The following is a 6429-nucleotide window of genomic DNA, read 5'->3' on the forward strand; positions in this document are numbered from 1 at the left end:
TCCCAAAAATAATATAAATTAGCATATTCACGCATATAAAACATACAAAGTTGATAATATAATAGCATGGAACAATAAAAAATTATCGATACGTTGGAGACGTATCAAGTGGCGAATGAACTCGCATACGTAGTATGCACATAAAACAATGCCTTCTTTCTGGTGCATACACTTTACGAGAATAGAGTTCAAACAAACTGATAAGCAAGCATGGTAATGATATATTGATGAAAATTTGAATCAATTAGAGATGCGTGGAACTAGCTAGTACTACTTACTTTGCTGTGCTTAAATCGCAACTCTTTGTTTAGACCAGGAACCATATTGGCGAAATTCGTCCAAACCTTGCCAGGCAAAGAAAATGATTACTTGATATCAGGAAATTAACGAAAGTTGCATGCCGATATGGTGTGGGTATATTGACTAAACTTACTTCTTGAGCATTGCAGTAATGTCGTCATAATCCTTTTCGGCTTTATGTCTCGAGTCTAAGACATTTACTACTGCCCTGCCAACATCTTTGGATAGCAGAATAAAGTGATCTCTGCGCACGCATATATAACTGATCAATTACATTACTTAATTAACCTTGAGTAAGCGAAACCGAGTTTACAGAGAAGAGATCAACACTCACTTGAAGTTGTAAGGAAAGATTATTTCCACTTTTTTTATGTATAAGGAACGAGTTTAGCAAGTTCTCCTCGGTCTCTTTGATTGAGTTTCATACCGTCAATTCATTTACGGCATCTGGGCTAATGAACCCAGCGTCGATGATTCCTCCTTTTTTAATTCGACGATCTTCAATCTGCATAATATATATAGTGAGGATAATTATATATACAAGCAATGAACGAGCTGAGCTAGAGACTTAACTATAGAAGTAATACTTATATACAGTAGGAAGCCATGAGTTTTTTGTCGAAGGCCAGATGATTATATAACTGAAATAACTCCTCAAATTGAATAGTAATCACGGGAAGTCCAATGAATTCGTGCTCTGGTTTCACTGCCACATACATAGCTTTTTTCCACACTCCCTGCAGGTTTTCATGTACCACTTATGCAATCTGTGCATCATCGTTGTTAGAGCAGGATGACTAGGTTTGACGAGGGTCTTCCCGTGCACGTATTTATATTGTTCTTTTGTTACATCATCCCCCAAGTAATCATCAGGATTGGTATCAGGCACCATCTCCGGATCATTAGCGACGACGATATCGAGCTCGGGAATTGTTTTCCCACTTCTTCGTTCTGCTAACCTTGCATCAGTAGAGGTAGTTCTCGACCGCACCGCTTGTCCATATGTCTTTTTAAGAATGTGTTCATAGTTGGAATCCGACGGAGGCGATGGTGGACGCTGAAATTTATTGATACTTGGCTCCACTATCACCGGATCTAGCTTCTCCTTCGGAGGTGGAGTTTTCTTTGCAAAATGGGCCCTCCATTCGACACGGCATATCTCCTCGTTTTCCTCCTTGGTCCTCTCATATGGTAACTTTTCCAGAGGCTTAAGAGATGGACCGAATTTAACGCCTCTACTTATACTGCTAGCCGCCGTAGAGAAGGAGGCGTATCTCTTCCGCTTGAGAGAAAGTGGCGGACTGCTCTGACGCGCCGGACAAGCCGAAGTGGTGGCGTTTCTCTTCCGACGTTGCCGACGAGGCGAAGGAGGAGGCGGACTGCTCTAACGCGCCGGAGTAGGCGAAGGAGGAGCTGAAGTGCCCTCACGCATCGGAGGAGCTGGAGAAGGAGGCGGAGTGCCCTGATCACTCGTCATCGTCGGAGGAGGAGGAGGAGGAGGGAGAGGAGGCGGAGTACCCTCACTCATCGTCGGAGGAGGAGGAGGAGGAGGCGTCCAATTTGGAAGCGTGATGAACTCCTTATGCCATAGACATGTACTCCCCATAGCACGAACCAGCTAAATCTCCCCTTCACCTGTAGGGTGGTCAACCTCGGGCTGCTTGAAATCCTCCATTACTTGATCCACCATCACAACAGCATAGCCATGTGGAATCGGAAGGCAGTGAAAAGTTCCCTTGGGTTGAGGAGGTTCAACAGAGCCGATAGCCACCTTGAAAGTGAGGTTCCGGCATTTCATCATAAGCTCGCAATGTTGAGCATCAGTGATAGTATCCACGGGGTTGCTAGGAGCATTGAATTCATGCTGAACGGGCTCCGTGGAAGCCACACTCCATCTCCGTTGTGATGGTGGGGTACCTTCTAGGGTAGCTTTGTGCCGCTGAGATGGTTGGCCGGCAGCTCGCTGGCTCTCAAGTTCCTCTAGCTTTTCCAGTCTTGCCTTGATCTCCTACATGTCACTCAGCTCTGCTTTCCTCTTTCTCTCCCTACTTCCTGTAACCGCTTGTGTTAAGAAACCCAAACTTCCACGGAACGGAGCCGGGTGTTCCTCGTGTTCGTCCAGGGTGCTCAACATTCCCTAGGGCCTCAGTCAGCTCGTCATTCTCTCTACCTGGAATGAACGTCCCTTCCTGCGCTGCGGTGATACACTTCTGAAGCTTGATCATGGGTATTGCAAGTTGCTCGTCCGTCCAACGACACTTCCCTGTTTCAGGCTCCCAAGTTCCCCCAACCCCAAAGAAGCAAGTCCTTGAACGCTCTGGCCAGTTCATTGTCTGTGGTTGGACCCCTTTAGCAATCAGGTCATTCTCTGCTTTGTCCCAAAACGGCCGGGCTTTGAGATAGCCACCTGACCCCGTGTGATGGTGATACTGCTTCTTTGCGGCATTGTTCTTGTTTTTCACTGACATTTCCTTACTCTTCTCCGATGACTTGTAGGCCACAAATGCGGGCCAATGATCTATTATCTTCTCAAATCGGCCGAAGAATTCTGGAGTCTTCCCTTTATCGAGAAACGTTGATTTCAAATCATTCTTCCACTCCCCAAATAGATTTTTCATCTTCTTAAGAGCACACACCTTGACAAGTGGCTCTATAACTGGCTTATTCGGACTTCCTATGGCGGTAGGGTGAAATTTGCCTTCAGCGCGGTAGAAAGATCATCTTTTTGCCTATCGGTGACATCATCACCTTCAGGGACGTCGTCGCCCTTAGGCTTTTTCCATTGCTTGACGCTGATCGGGATGTTGTTCCTAACAATAGCTCCGCACTAAGCAGAAAATGCGTCCTTGGTTAGCTTGGGTTCAATCGGTAGGCCATCGGCTGCGATTGCTGTGATTGTGAACTTTTCATCCATGCGCAACCTTCTCTTCGGGCCTCATCTCTTTACCGAAGTTTGGCTCGATCCAGAGGGCTATAAAAGAAGAAAGAATGAAGTGTTAATATTTGTACATACCTTCGGGCTTAATAATATATATACCTCGCCGGACTTTGCAACAACTCCCTCCTCCGTTTGGTCACCGGAGCCGTCATCATGGTCTCCTTCTTCCGGCCTTTCGTCACCGGAGCCATCATGATCATGTCCTTCCTCCTCCATTGTTTGATCATCCGAGCCGTCATCCTCTCCTTCTAGACCATCGGTGTCATTGACATACGACAAATTAATCACCGACCATTATCTCCCCCAACAACTGTTCTCTTTGATCCATATAGTTTTTGCAAATAATCATCTAGCACTGTCTCCCCCAACAACTTTTTATCGGTGTAATGAAATTGTATATATTAAGATTTTGTCAAAGCTAGCAACATACAGATATAAAACAACACCAGTTGATCTGGCGAGCTACATTAAAATAGATAATTTGTATCTTTCTTATATTATCCGTTTAGTGCTACATGACTAGAATAGATAACTTTTTCTATTTCACCAACAAAAATGTCGTTTAAAAATGCCGTTTGATATGTATTTTTTCTAGACTTTGGCATGTGCCTCCCTGGCGCCGGATGACACTGACTGGATGTTGCACCATTGGGAACTTTCGTCGAACCGACGAATGCTGCTTTATACTTTGCTACAGTTGCACGTTACAAGATATTATTATTGTTCTCCTCTCCCATTGCAACGCACGGGCATGCTTACTAGTGATATATAATGCAATAGATCTCAAGAGGCAAAAAGTTTTTCTTTCAGTTAGAACCAATAATCAACTTAATACATCTCGAATTTAATCTCGAATACATCTCTAGTATAATCTATATATGAACAAAATTTGTATGCACAGCAATATGCACGGGCGGCGGCGGCGACAAGCAGAGCACACGCAGAGGACGAGCTCACCGGGTCCGACGGGCTCGGGGCGGCGACGACGACGGGCTCGGGGCAACGGCGACGACTGGCTCGGGGACGGCGGCAATGACGAGGAGGACTGGATCGGGGGTAGCAATGATGAGGACTGGCTCGGGGGGCAGCAGCGAGCAATGGGATAGTTTTGGGGGAAATTTCGACAAATCCCTCCTATATGCGAAAACCTTTTGTGCCAGTTGGTGGCCCGAACTGGCACCAATACAACCCTTTCGTCCTCGTTAACTCAGCAAACCGGGACTAAAGGTCAATTTTCAGTTGCCAAATGGCGGGGAAGAAGATACCTTTACTGCCGGTTTGCGGAACCAACCGGGACGAAAGGGTGCCATTCGTCCCGGTTTGTGCCACCAACCGACACTAAAGTCGGTCTCTGGTCCCAGTTTGTGCCACAAACCGACACGAAAGGCATGTGGCTGGCACAGCCGCGGTGCGGTTGGATGTTTAGCCCCACCTCGCTAGCCGAGCGAGAAGATTGGTGGTTTATAAGCGCTTGTGCACACACAGTCTCGAGCCCCTCTCATATGCAGGCTTCCGAGCCTAAACTGTCACTAGCTGTTGGGCTTTCTGCGGACCTGAATCCTAACCCAACTGTCTAGTTGGGTTTCTAGTCGTATTCAAGCTGTGGTGGCCATTAGTTGACATTTTTTTAAAGAATATAGGTTTTTGTTCCTACTTACTATTTTCAGTGATTCTTTCATTTTTCGGAATTATTTGAAATCCAGACCTTTTGTGTGTTCAAAATGCACCATTCAAAGCCACATCATCAATTTTCAACTATTTCTGACTTCATTTGGTATTTTTCTTGCATCTATTGATTTTTTGAGCTAAATGACCCAGAAATTGAAAAGCACTACAAATGAACTCTGAATAGGTTGAAAGTTGGCATGGTATCATCATTTCACCCACATAGCATGTGCTAAAAACTTGAGAGAGTTGCGACAAAAACTGGACGCACTTCGTGCACAAATCGGACAATCTCTTTCGAAGTATAAGGGTTTCATACGAAAACTCATCTGTTACAAAAGGGATTTCATTTTTTGGAATTATTTGAACTCGAGACCTTTTGTGTGTTCAAAATGCACCATTCAAAGCCACATCATCATTTTTCAACTATTTATGACTTCATTTGGTATTTTTCATGCGATTATTGATTTTCTTGAGCTAAATGACCTAGAAGTTGAAAAGCACTACAAATGAACTCTAAATAGGTTGAAAGTTGGCATGGTATCATCATTTCACCCACATATCATGCTAAAAAGTTGAGAGTGTTGCGCAAAAAACTGGACGCACTTCGAGTACAAATCGTACAATCTCTTTCGAAGTATCAGGGTTTCATACGAAAACTCATCTGTTACAAAAGGGATTTCATTTTTTGGTATTATTTGAACTCCACACCTTTTGTGTGTTCAAAATGCACCATTCAAGGCCACATCATCAATTTTCAACTATTTGTGACTTCATTTGGTATTTTTCATGCATTTACTGATTTTTATTTTTTAGCTAAATGACCCAGAAATAGAAAAGTACTACAAATGAACTCTGAATAGGTTGAAAGATGGCATGGTATCATCACTTCACCCACATAGCATGTGCTAAAAAGTTGAGAGGGTTGCGGCAAAAACCGGACGCACCTCCTATAAAAATTGGACAATCTCTTTCGAAGTATCAGGATTTCATACGAAAACTCATCTGTTACAAAAGGGATTTCATTTTTTTGGAATTATTTGAACTCCAGACCTTTTTGGGTTCAAAATGCACCATTGAAAGCCACATCATCAATTTTCAACTATTTCTGACTTCATTTGGTATTTTTCATGCATCTATTGATTTTTTGAGCTAAATGACCCAGAAATTGAAAAGCACTACAAATGAACTCTGAATAGGTTGAAAGTTGGCATGGTATCATCATTTCACCCACATAGCATGTGCTAAAAACTTGAGAGGGTTGCGACAAAAACTGGACGCACTTCGTGCACAAATCGGACAATCTCTTTCGAAGTATAAGGGATTCTTTCATTTTTCAGAATTATTTGAAATCCATACCTTTTGTGTGTTCAAAATGCACCATTCAAAGCCACATCATCAATTTTCAACTATTTCTGACTTCATTTGGTATTTTTCATGCATCTATTGATTTTTTGCGCAAAATGACCCAGAAATTGAAAAGCACTACAAATGAACTCTGAATTGGTTGAAAGTTGGCATGGTAT

This window comes from Hordeum vulgare, chromosome 4H (assembly GCF_904849725.1).
Source record: "Hordeum vulgare subsp. vulgare chromosome 4H, MorexV3_pseudomolecules_assembly, whole genome shotgun sequence".
Classification (NCBI taxonomy): domain Eukaryota; kingdom Viridiplantae; phylum Streptophyta; class Magnoliopsida; order Poales; family Poaceae; genus Hordeum; species Hordeum vulgare.